General features: G+C 34.8%; 1 long non-coding RNA gene across 1 annotated transcript; it reads left to right on the forward strand.

The window, feature by feature from the left end:
- The first annotated feature begins 501 nt into the window (after positions 1-501).
- On the forward strand, positions 502-4,693 carry LOC141350825 (uncharacterized). Its single transcript, XR_012358974.1, has 5 exons — positions 502-570; positions 1,872-2,334; positions 2,412-2,567; positions 2,796-2,874; positions 4,136-4,693. It is a non-coding gene; the product is annotated as an uncharacterized lncRNA (long non-coding RNA).
- The last annotated feature ends 9,346 nt before the right edge of the window (positions 4,694-14,039 follow it).

Below are 14,039 nucleotides of genomic sequence, written 5' to 3' on the forward strand. Positions count from 1 at the left end.
ATAAAACAAGTGCATTGCAGTGTAAAATGTTTTAGTGAAAAGCTTGTGTTTAGAGTTTTTCAAAAAGAGTGCATGATTTGACAAATGGGTTTAGGTCACTATGAATTTGGTCCAGAGATTGGGGTTTAGTGTTTTACTGTGCATTCACAGCAGGCAGTGTTAAAGGGCCCATGGCATACAAAGGCTAGCATTGCTACTTTGTAAAAATATGTCATTTTGGGTGTGTCCTTTAAAATGCAAATGAGCGGATGAAATGTAAACACTGATCACAATGATGGTGGTTTGTTGTAATTGAAACTCAATTGTGTTGTCACACTCAAAAAATGGGTTTTGTAGCACTGTTCATTATACACAAATGTATTTAGTTACATTAACACATACACATTTATTTTTAAGACAAAATACAAGTGTAATGTGTTATGCTAAATCAATTGGTTATTCACTTTGGTTTACCTAACTACCTATCTTTAAACTAAAGTAATTGGTTTACTTTTGCGATTCAAATACCGGATGTGACGTCATTTAACGACTTCCACGCACGAAGACGGCGCGCAGGTGATGGTGTTTCGGGTAAGTAAACAAAATACGTTTTTTCTTCAATCTATCTTAAAACATTATTGGGGCAACTTTATTTTATGTTGAAGTCGATGGTGTTTGTGTTTGATGGTGATGATTTCACGTCATTTGTGCAGCGGTGAGGTAAAGTGTGAGATTTGTGCGTTTCAAATGTAATGGAGTGATCGTGTGACGTGTTTAAACCGTATTAAACATGATGTACTCGTGTTTAAACGGTATTAAACGTGTTGTTCAATTTCGGGACCTTTGTAGTGTTTTATGATAGCAGCAGTGTTGTAAACTGTGTGATTTGTGCGTTTCAAAATGAATGGATTGCTTCACGTGTTCGTGGTGAGTTGAACTTCGATTTTCCGTCGTGTTCCGGTGATAACTTTAGCCATTGAACTTGTTTTACTGGTGAAAATAGTGCTTTCGAAACGTATTTTCCTGTGTTTAGTTAGAGCATTTTCTCAAGGGGTTCTTAAAGTTTATTTTTTGTTGTTACTCTGAATGAATATTTACTTAAAGTAAGTTATGTTGAAATGTAAAATTTGTGATCTAAATTACTAAAACATTAAAGACTGCTGCACGTGCGTTGTGGGGGTTATCATCATAGATATCATTGTACATATTCTAATTGATATATTCAAGACATGGTATGCTCTACTTGTTCATTTAAGTAGAAATTATGCTACAGATTTAATATTGCATGACGACAAATGCCCACTTTAATTGTAGTTTGTGTGCATGGCATGAGGTGCAGTGTCATAAGAAAAAGAATACTATGCTCACATAAACAGTCCCTTAAAGAAGAGTAAAACGGTATTTTGCATGTTATCAGGTTGTGATTTCCAATCAAATGTCAATGGGACTTCTATATCACACAAAAACAGAAAACACAACCAGCCTTCACTGAGTGATTTTAAGCCTGGTGTAGTTTCCATTGCTGAAATATTATGAGAGGTCAAAAGTTTTTATGGTGATGAGGCAAGTGATGCTTTTGTTCATGACTGAAGCCAGATGTGTTTTATTAAAACAGATTATTTAAACTACAGCATATCACACTTTTTTGGGGTAAACTGCATTGTATGTTAAAGTCTGTCAGTGCCTATTTTAGTTAGCTGATGATTATCCATTGCTTGAGTTATATTGGTTGGTGCTTTGTTTGACGGTGACTTTGAAAAAACAAGTCCACGGATATGTTGTAAAATATGCTTTTATTTTGTTAAATGGACAATTATAAGTTAATTTTTCTTAACCATACTTACAAGTGATTTTAAAAAAAAAATTAACTAAATTTTACTTGTTTTCCACAGTCATACCACAATGACTTCTCCAGTCCGGCTAAAAGTTACAAAAGGTGATCCTTCAGTATGCCATTCCTTCTTCAGTGAGTGACCTGTCAAAGGAAATAGAAAAACAATGTAATCTACAAGGACATTTAAGGATGCAGTTCATGGATTCTGACTTGGGCAATTAGTTTTTAAGTGAAATTAAATTTACTCAAGCCCAAACCAGCTGGAATTTCCAGTGCTGCTTACCATATAAAAAAAACATGCAACGCTGAGGTCAACTACTGCACTTACCATCCACAAACGGAGACATTCAAAACACTGGAAGTAGTCAGTGTAATACTTCTGTCTGAAATTAAAAAGAACAATGAGAAAACATTATGAATGCTGATGGACATTTTTTTTATCAGGAGACATGAGGTTGTCAAGGAATCAAAACTTTCAAGATTTCAAAACTAGATGGCCTGCTCTTTTCAGAAGGGAAGAGGTGAGTGAAAAGTTTTTGAGTCATTTATGTTTAACTTTGTTGGCTTTGTGGTAACAATAATTTATTGTGTTTTGTAGTTTTGTGCAGAGTTTTAAAGAATCGCAACAGCCCCATTGGTGTCTACATACTTGGCGAAGATGGATCAATATTCTGCAAAGCTTATAAGGATCTATGCAAAACGAGGAGTCGTCAATTGACCGAGAATTAAAAACCTGCTGGTTTCCACAACACGGGTATGAAGAACTGCATTTATTAAAACCTTATAATAAAACTTATTTTTGCACTGGTGAGTTTCTGGAACTTGTAAAAAAGAAACAAAGGTACAGTTTAAGGTGTCCCTTTTTTGTTGTTGTTTTCCACTTACATGCTGTATTTTGCATAATAATCTAAAAATAAAGGTAAATGTTTACCTGATATTGTGAATGCTACAATTAATAAAATTTTGATATTTACATATTTAGACTGGCAACATTGATCAGACTCCGATCTTTCTTTGTCTACCTGAATGAAGACCTGACCAGTCTAATTAAAGAGTATTTGGTAAGTATATGTGCATATATATTCTTTGCTGTATTATCAAGGAATTGAAATGTTGTGGTATCCCAGGTGAAAAAGTAGTACACTTCCATAATGTACTTACAGTGCTCTATTTTTAAAGTAATTTATACTTGATATACTAAAAATTATTCTTTAGTACTTTTTAAGATGTTCTTAAGATTATCTAAGTGTACTTATTTGTGCTGTTTTGAGACAACATGATTATGAACTAAAATGTGCTTTGAATATACTATCTCTGTTTTAAAAATGTATTAGTTAAAACTTGTAAACTTGAACCCAACTTTCAAAGATGGGTTCAAGTTTACTACGAGTGGTACCTAAATACATTTTTTAAATACATTTTTAGCACATTTTAGTTCATATTCATGGTGTCTGAAAAATAGAACAGGGGAGTACAATTATACCTTGTTCACACTGTCAGCCTAAATCTGATTTTGGTGCATATTTGAATCCAGTCACATTTAGAAAGTGTGAACGACCAAAAACCACATGAAATCAGTGTTTTTTCAAATCTGTTTCAGGCTACATCCATGGGTGGTTTAAAATCCTTTTCAAATCGCATTTCTGGAAATCCAAGTCAGTCTGACCGCTCTGATTGCATTTGTGTAGCTTTTCGGTTATGTCATGCTGTTGCGTCACAAAAAACATAAACACGTCAGATGTTGAAGCAGATTGTCGTGCCAGTGCAACGTCATTGCCATAGAAACATTGTAGATAATCCAGAAAACGGCAGAACGCTACAGGACGCACAGAACGGTTGTGATCCTTAATATCGACAACGAGTTTGTCAAATCGGATATGCCCTGAAATCTAATTTAGACTGACATTGTGAACAATGCACAAGATGTTCTTAAGGTTATCTTAAGAAGTACAAAAAAATTTTTTTTAGTATATTATGTACAAAATTAGTGCATGAAAATAGAGCACTTTAAGTACATTATGGATGCGTACTTTTTCAACTGGGATAACTTTTTGTTTTATCTCATCTCCACTCATGGTATTTCAAACCTACGAGTTTCTTTCTAATGCAGAAAACAAGGTATAATAATGTTGGTAAGCAAACAATACTTGCCCTCTTTGACTTTTTGGCTGTTGTACATTATGGAATGAGACCGTTCTTAAAATACTTCAGTTTTACAGAATCAAGTGATGTGGTTTTGAAAACATTAAATGGTAAATAAGAGATTTTCTGAACTTATTAATAAACATAAAATAATTGTATCATTGTCATGCTCACCTGCAGGATACAGATGCACCCAGTACCCAGGAGGCGATCCAGAAGATGGTGATGGTAGTCCTTGTTGTAAAAATGTATGGTTCAGACATCGAAGACAGCCCAGCAGATGTTGGAGTGTTATTGAAGGGATTAAGAGTTCTTGGACCTCAACAACATTGTGTATGCGACAACCATGCTGATTGGACTGATATATGCACTGAACTTGAGCTACTTTCCTGAATTCAGGTACACTTTTGAAGTATTGCAGTTGTTGTTTCTGGAGCTAGATGGGAAGTAACTATCTCATAAAGTTCAGACGCTGAAGACCAAGCTTTTTGCAGATGTTTTGAGAAAGGAATGTTTTAATATTTCATATGCAAATGCCATGTTTTTGAAATGGAGTTTTCGTGCATTTCATTTGTCAGTAACTGTAAAAAAAAATTGTAATGTTGTTATAAGGTTACATTGTAATATTCAAAGTCCTTAAAAACTTTGCAAGCTTTTCAAGTTGATGAGTGCATCTCATTTGTTGGTATATCCTTTACGGTATCTGTAGTTTAAGTGCAATAAACATGGCTTGAAGAACTGGTGTATGAGATTCTTTTTTGAATAAAATGAATGCTATGTAGAGTTTATTACAAAAAGTATATTTTTGTGTGTGATGTACTTGAAATAGACATTGTTGTGTTAAAGTAACTAAAAGCAATTGGATGGAACCACTGTCCACAATGTAATTGAGTTGTATGAATAAACTACTCTTGAGTTGGACAAGCAAAAAATATTTGATTCGTTTGAACAAATTAAACACATGTTCAGAAAACGTAACAATCTTAAGTTATGGATAATTACACTGTAAAAAGTAATACCTAGATCTAACTTATAAAAAGTGAGGCAAGTGACTGCATGGGAAGTTTTAGGTTGAGTCAACTTTCAACCTTTTTTTAGTATATTGAACACACTAACATTACTTAATATGAATGCAATAAAATTGAGTTGAGTTAACTAATTGTGCTAGTATTACTCAGTTAGATAAACCTTCTTTTCTTGGTACAGGTAGCGTATTTATGGTTGGTTGTTGTTTTTTATGCCGTCAGATGAGGGCTAGAAACGTTTATTCAAACAACACACCCACTCAGTTTCGTTTTGGGCAGCTGTAAAGCGCGACATACTTCAGTATGCAGTCTATGCACAAGCACCAGTCTTCTGAACAATGGTAACTACAAAACTCAAAGAAGAAACAGAAACTCTTCCAAATATCGAAGATAAATGAACATTAAACACTAACAAGTCTTTCTTTTTAGTTAAAAACAAAACAAAAAAAGTTTCAATTCAAATTTCACTCTCCAAATGCAGTCCCATGCAAAGCATGCTGGGAAATGCAAGTCCACTGCCTAGTTAGTTGTGTTTACTCAAATAATTCATGTAGTTTTAACACAAAATTAATAAGTTAATTTCTTTCTTACAAATTTAAATCGATTAAAGATAATAAAATTAAGTTGAATTTACTCAATAATGTGCTCATTTAGAATTAATCAATTTATTCAAATTTTTATTTTATTTTAACTCGTATTTTGATTAAAAAAACAAGAATTAAATTTTTTTTAATACAGTTTACTCAATTTATTTTTTTAAAATCTACTAAGGCACAGAAACACTTTTTACAGTGTAACTAAGATAATTTTGTTGAACATTACCACTTCACATTAGTTATTTATTATTCAATTGTGTTGCTGCAACAGAAGAATTTGGCATTGACTGAAAACAACCCTTAAATGTTAAAATAAATTAACTGGGTTGTGTGGAACCACTGTCCACAATAAAATTGTGTTCGTTTAAAGTATCATTTTTTTGAGTGCATGTCCTTCTTGTCTCTCTCTTTCTCTTTGCACTAAATAGCAGTGCTGTGGCTGGATAGTGCACATTAAGGGGGCGGTATTATTATAATAAGAGCCCCTTATGACATAATAAAGAGGGCCGAATTTCAATGACCTATTTTTTGCTCACACCTACAAAGTAGCAATGCTAACCTCTGTATGCCATGGGCCCTTTAATTTTGGCAGCAAATTCTGATATAGTCTTAGTCCTAGTCTTTTGAATAACACACCATTTAGTTTTATTCTTATTTTAGTCATCTGAAATCTTTTAGTCTTAGTCTAGTTTTAGTCGACTAAATATCATAAGAGTTTTAGTCTAGTCTAGTTTTTTAGTCATTGGAAGTATCCTCAGTCTGTAATGGAATGGTAAGGTTTGAATATGCAATACAGACACAGATTTATTTTAACACGTATTTTATTTTATTCTTAATGTCAAAAACACTGACCTTGGCTTTTTCACAAAAAGATAATCTCACATAAAATAAGCATAAGGCCCGCTCTACCTAAAAAATATACATGGTCCCAGAAAAATATCTGGGGCCTCATTTATAAAGCGTTTTTACGCACAGATTTGATCTTAGACCGTGCGTACGCTCAAATCCACTCCAAAGCTCTGATTTATAAAACTCTTCTTTGACGTGGAAAAGTACTTACCTCTACGTCAGGTTCCGACTTGACGTACGCACGTTTCCTTCTGGCAGTATTGCAGTATTGCAGGTAGGCATATTCGAAACTTTTACAGCGTCAGCATCATCTGTATTAGAGCTTATTGGGCCCAAAAAAACATAAACGAAGCCCCCTACACGTTGTGTCCAAGTCCGACCCGACCGACAAATTAACTGTAATAAGCCCGATACCAATTTAAACCCGACAATGTTTTAATAGTGCGCCATGACGTTCTCAACTACAATTCAGAGTTGTTATAGAAATCTGTTCAGAATTATCTTAATGAACTAATGCAACAAGGACAAAGCATGCAAACTGCGCTGTTGTTTTATTCAGAATAGGAACATAATAAAAACGAGCCCAGTCTCCTGAAGATGCGTATAAATAGCATGAAGTGTGTAGGAGCCAACATGCAACAATGATGCACACAGAAAATGAACAAGAAGGAAAGGCATACTCCAAAATAATTTAACAAGGTTTTAGAATATATTTTAAACAAAATATGTTGGCCTATTTTGATATTTTAAAATTTATGTCAATTCCGATGCAAAAATGTGTCCATAGGTTCAGTAAACGATTTTCTAGTTCGTCACCTGTTCAAAAAATATAAAACAAATATAGCAAAATTGTTTTGCGGTGTTTAACGCATACTGTATGTAAATGTTACAAAACGTGCTTATTAAATGAAAGTAAAAAACGAATTCAATGATTAAAAGGATGTGAAAGGAACTACATTTTAAAGCCTCGATGTAGCCTACAATAAGGGACATGCGACATTTAAGAGTGATAGGTATTTAAAAAAATTAATATAAATTATTCAAATTATATTCCATATGGAATATATGCAGAGAGTTTATGATACAATCTTTAAATTTTAAAGTCGAAAAATCTCTTATTTTTACACCCCGTGCAGGCATGGCAAACTGAAACAAAAAGTTTAAGACACAAATATCACGTTTACGTGTAAAAAATATATTTAAATGGGTAACACTATACAATAAGGTTAATTAGTTAACTACATTCGTTAACATTAACTAATAATGAACTGCGCTTATACAGCATTTATTAATCTTTGTTCATGTTAATTTCAACAATGAATACTTTATATTAAAATCTTGTTAACGTTAGTTAATGCACTGTGAATGCGAATTGTTTTAACATGGACAAAACCTTTATTTCTATTAACTAACATTAACAAAGATGAATAAATGCTGTAACAAATGTATTGCTAATGGTTGTTCATGTCAGTTCATACATTAATGTTAACTAATGAACCTTATTGTAAAGTAAAATAAAACACGTGAATTGAAAGGTCCACTAATAATTCCCTTAACTCGAGTGATGTCAATAAAGTTTTTATGTTAGAATTTAGAAATATTAAAAATTTAAGCAATCAACAACAAAGATGTTTTTTCTACCACTGCCTTCAGAGAATTTGGCCTTTGATAATTTAATATTTATATGCTAATGAATTAAATTAGGGGCGTTTAGAAGGCGGAGTTTTAAAAGCAATCGGCTGCGCACAATTTTAAGATCATTTGTGATTTATAAACTGCACATCTGGAAAAGAGGCGTACTTTTTTAACATACTTCATTGTATAATATATTTAATAAATAATACATTTGTTAATAATCTTACAGGGAATTTTATAAAAGCCCACTTTTAAAGACATTATCGGGAAATGTCCGGGGAACACTATGAAGCTCACAGCAAAATCCCCAGTGTTAAATTACCACTGCTTGGTGTTTATATAATCCACACCAAGATTGGTGTTAAAAAACACTCAATCAGTGTTAAAGGGGTCATATGATGAAAATGCCAGCACCGCCACTCCGTAGGCGTGAGCAAAAACAGGTCATTGAAATTTGGCTTTCATTATGATGTCATAAGGATATCTTATTAGAATAATACCGCCTCCTTAATCTGAACTCTGAAAGAGAGAGAAAAGAAGGACTTGACAGCACAATTGAGTTTGAATTACAACAAACCACCATCATTGTGATCAGTGTTTGCACTTTATCCGCTCATTTGCATTTTAAAAAACACACCCAAAACGACACATTTTTGGACTTGACAGCACAATAGAGTTTCAATTACAGATGTCTTCAAAGGCTGATATCTGCTTCCATCTGCGTGCATTATATTTCTCTATTGAAATGTGTTCAGAAATTAAATTTATCCAATGATTGATGTTGCAAGATTTCTTTGATTTCCAGTTTTGGAGAACTACTTTCTTAGCGACAGCTAGAGAGACGAGCAATGGATTCCTGTATTTTTGGGGGATATGGATTTCAGAAATGTCGCCAATGAGACAGGGTGTTGGAGATAATGGGATTCTGTGACTCAGGACGGTGGATAATGTCTCGGTGACTGTAACCCAAAATAATTGAACTGGTTGGCATTGCCACATGGCGTGTAAATAGTCATCTATCCTACCTAAAGTGCATTGTGAACAAATATTGGTGTTGTGTAGGCCCATTTTAAACATTTTACTTTGGGTGATGTGAGTTCTGTGGATGACTTTATATTGTATAAGCTGCAGGTTTGTGTTATTGGTAATGAAAAATGTGTTCCTGCAGATTTGTTGCAGATCTGGTCCCCATTTCTATCATTTCTTAACACAAAAACATAGCTACAAGCCGTGTACATTACCATTCACCCATCTCTCTCTTCTATTATGTAATTTTATTTATTTTATCTCTATAGGCACACACTATTTAAACTCATGCATAACATGTTTTTCCAACCCTTTTTAAACCCATTTCCGCTTAAATACTCTAACTGTGACTAACGAACGTGAACCTCAAGATCATTCTATTCAACCAGCAATAATAATGTCTCACTGCAACTGTATTGTCCTTTTGTAATTTGTCTGTTATTTTATTGTATGTATGTTATGTGTTACACTTTTACGTGGTGCTTAATCCCCCTCCCCTTATGTGCACTGTAAAGAAGTATTTCTATTTTCCGTACTGTAAAAAAATGTACTTTATATAAAAAAAAAAAAAAAAAAAAGTTTTGCTGCGAAGGGGGGGGGGGGTGGGGGGGCAAAAAAAAAAAAAAAAAAAAAAAAAAAAAAAAAAGAGTTTCAATTACAATAAACCACCATCATTGTGATCAGTGTTTGCACTTCATCCGCTCATTTGCATTTTAAAAAACACACCCAAAACGACACATTTTTGCTCAAACCTACAAAGTGGCAATGCTAACATTTTCATCATATGACCCCTTTAATTTATGTTCTGCCAACCCTGTGAGGCTCCCATGAAATCCAACAGTGCTGTAAAGTCCACATACCCTGAAGAGTTAAATATTGTTTACCCAAATCTAATCTGTGGTGTAAGTCAGACACACTGAGACATTAACAATCCGCCTATAAAACACAATCATGGTGACAATCAACAACAAAGCTTCATGCCGCAATGCATGCTGGGTACCAGGATTGTAGAAAACTCATTCATAAATCCCATCATGCATTGCAACATGACAAAAATTTAGCAACTTTCTTACCATTAACTGTCACCATTGTTGAGATTTGTATCAGAAATCATGAAGTCTCTCTTAAGCAAAAAACAAAAAGAACAAAAAAAAAACACTAAAGTCTCATTCAATACAATGTCATTTGCATAAAGCTTTTTTATATGCCTGTTTCTTCATAATTAATTTGTGATCAAATGTTTCAATGATTTGTAGAGTAGAATATAATAAAAATAAACTGAGAAGGTCTGGAAGGTTTTCCCTCTACATGAAGCAATGAACAAGTGGTCTTATTAAAAACATTGTTGCTATTGCTAAAAGAGGAGAGTTAGATCAGTAAAGGTCAAGGAACAAATGCCTAACTAAAGGAAACACTAATCACAGTAATGGTGACTTCAAATCAACTCATAACAAACACAAACTTAAAGGGGTCATAGCGTGAAAATCAGACTTTTTCTAGCTTCTATCAACCTAGAAAATGTTAAAAAGATCAACCCAATAATTTAGTTTTGGTAAACCATTTTCTGCAAGCATGTGAAAAAATAGGTCATTGTAATTTGGCCCTTATTGTGATGTCAGAATGAGGTAATACCGCCCCCTTTATCTGCACTATCCAACCACAGCACAACCATTTAGTATGGAGAGAAAGAGAGAGATAAAATATTTCACAGCACAATTGAGTTTCAATTGCAACAAACCACCATCATTGTGATCAGTGGTTGCACTTCATCCGCTCATTTGCATTTTAAATGACACACCCAAAACGGCACACTTTTGCTCAGACCTATTTTAGACTTATGCAGGGTTTACACCAAACGCGTTTTGGGCGTCAAAATCGCGTCTACCGCGCCTAGTTTGCAGCTTGAACACTTTGAATGCATTCGCGCGTGTAGAGCGGAGTAGACACGCGGAAAAAGCAAGCATTTGACGCGCGTCCGAGGCAAACTCCGCTTCTTGTGGGAGGGGCAACTGCTGTGCGAGTGTCTGTTTGCAAGATGACTGATGTTGATTGTGCATGATGTTGAGTTACCAGTTTGTATTGGGTAACCTTACTATAGGGGGAAAATAAATGGCGCGGGTCGATAAACGTAACCTAACTCAAAAGTAAAGTGTGTATTACAACTTACCAGGTTGCCCAAAGTCCTTACTGACACTCTTCAAAGCGAGGTCCTTTTTATTTCTGTATCCTATAGAAATAAGAACTTGTGTCATATAGCTCCGAGTGACTGCTTGAATGAGTGACTCTGGGCGGGGCTGCCACCACAGCAGCAGGCAGGCTCCTGATTGGTTAACGCGGCGCGAAATTCCACCAAAGTTCAAATTTTTCAACTCGGGCGTCAGCCGCAAATTCTCGTGAACCGCAAAATGCACAAAAGCACCATTCGCGCGTACCGCGCACAACGCTCAATTCGCGCCTTTCGCGCGAGCTTCACGCGCGAATGAGGCGGAAACGCATCTTCCGCTCCGCGCCGAACGCCTATTCCGCGCCGCGGGACCTCCTGACGCGCCTCAACGCGTCTCCACATTGACTTAACATTGAAATCACTCGCGCTTCACGCCTCTAGCGCGGTTGGTGTAAATGCACCATAAGTTTACATCTTAAAAAAAATCTCATAATATGTCCCCTTTAAGATTTGTGATACATTTTGTGATAAATGTCTATCTGACTTGTGAGAAATCACGTCAGAAAGAAGATTTGTCTACTAAATCATGCGTGTGGATGCTGGAATAGTTGAGCACTTGTATTTTGTTCTGACAGCTGTTTAGAAGTTAAACTTATCCATTTAGAAAATAACTCTGCAAGTTATCATTTAATTTTTCAAACAGAGATGCTGATAGAAAGTCAAACGTGAAAGATTGCAGCTTTTGGAGGCATACACCCAACAGTATTCATCTATTGCATTTAATAATTTGTCTTTCTTTATTATTTTAGTACTTTCTCCAGAAGACAAGTCATCAAAATAAAAATTTAGAGACAGGAAATTGATTTGAATGACCAGCAGGTGTTCACCATTAATGTCTTAATCATCACTTCATTATCTCATTAACTTTAACACTGATTCAGAGTTATATTTTTAACACCAGGCTTTTTTAACACCGATCTTGGTGTGGATTATATAAACACCAAATAGTGTTGATTTAACACTGGTAGAGTTAATTTAACACTGGGGATTTTCCTGTGCTGTTAACTCTTTCGCCGCCATTGACGAAATATCTCGTCAATCAAGAGAAAACGCTTCCCTGCCAATGACGAGTATTTCCGGCTGTCCGCAATACCGCTATTATCCGCAACTTTTTAAACCCGGAAGTATTACTGCGTGACCGTGTCTGTTTTAGAGATCGCTCTAAATGGGATCTCTACACAGGAAAATCTCCAGTGTTAAATTAACTCTACCAGTGTTAAATCAACACTATTTGGTGTTTATATAATCCACACCAAGATCGGTGTTAAAAAAGACTGGTGTTAAAAATATAACTCTGAATCAGTGTTAAAGTTAATGAGATAATGAAGTGATGATTAAGACATTAATGGTGAACACCTGCTGGTCATTCAAATCAATTACATTTTGGACATTTTCCTGTCTCTAAATTTTTATTTTGATGACTCGTTTTCTGGAGAAAATACTAAAATAATAAAGAAAGACAAATTATTAAATGCAATAGATGAATACTGTTGGGTGTATGCCTCCAAAAACTGCAATCTTTTACGTTTGCCTCTCTATCAGCATCTCTGTTTAAAAAATAAAATGATAACTTGCAGAGTTATTTTCTAAATGGATAAGTTTAACTTCTAAACAGCTGTCAGAACAAAATACAAGTGCTCAACTATTCCAGTATCCACACGCGTGCTTTAGTAGACAACTCGTCTTTATGACTTGATGCTTCACAAGTCAAATAGACATTTATCACAAAATGTAGCACATTAAAGGGGACATATTATGAGATTTTTTTTAAGATGTAAACTAAGTCTAAAATAGGTCTGAGCAAAAGTGTGCCGTGTTGGGTGTGTCATTTAAAATGCAAATGAGCGGATGAAGTGCAACCACTGATCACAATGATGGTGGTTTGTTGCAATTGAAACTCTATTGTGCTGTCAAATATTTTATCTCTCTCTTTCTCTCCATACTAAATGGTTGTGCTGTGATTGGATAGTGCAGATAAAGGGGGCGGTATTACCTTATTCTGACATCACAATGGGGGCCAAATTACAATGACCTATTTTTTCACATTCTTGCAGAAAATGGTTTACCAAAACTAAGTTATTGGGTTGATCTTTTTAACATTTTCTAGGTTGATAGAAGCACTGGGGACACAATTATAGCACTTAAACATGGAAAAAGTCAGATTTTCATAATATGTCCCCTTTAAATCTTAAAGGGGTCATATGATGAAAATGTTAGCACTGCCACTTTGTAGATGTGAGCAAAAATAGGTCATTGAAATTTGGCTTTCATTATGATGTCATAAGGATATCTTATTAGAATAATACCGCCTCCTTAATCTGAACTCTCCAACCACTGCACTGCCGTTTAGTGCAGAGAGAAAGAAAGAGAAAAGAAGGACTTGACAGCACAATTGAGTTTGAATTACAACAAACCACCATCATTGTGATCAGTGTTTGCACTTTATCCGCTCATTTGCATTTTAAAGGAAACACCCCAAACGGCTCACTTTTGCTCAGACCTACAAATTTGCAATTTTAACATGCTGTAATTAATTATCTGTGGGGTATTTTCAGTTAAATCCTCACCTTCACACTCTTGGGACACCAAAGATTTAACTTACATCTTAAAAAAATCTCATAATATGACCCCTTTAAGTTTGTGTTGGTTATGAGTTCTTTTGAAGTCACCATTACTGTGATTAGTGTTTCCTTTAGTTGGGCATTTGTCCCTTGACCTTCACTGATCTA

This window comes from Misgurnus anguillicaudatus, chromosome 19, assembly GCF_027580225.2.
Source record: "Misgurnus anguillicaudatus chromosome 19, ASM2758022v2, whole genome shotgun sequence".
In the NCBI taxonomy this organism is placed as follows: Eukaryota; Metazoa; Chordata; class Actinopteri; order Cypriniformes; family Cobitidae; genus Misgurnus; species Misgurnus anguillicaudatus.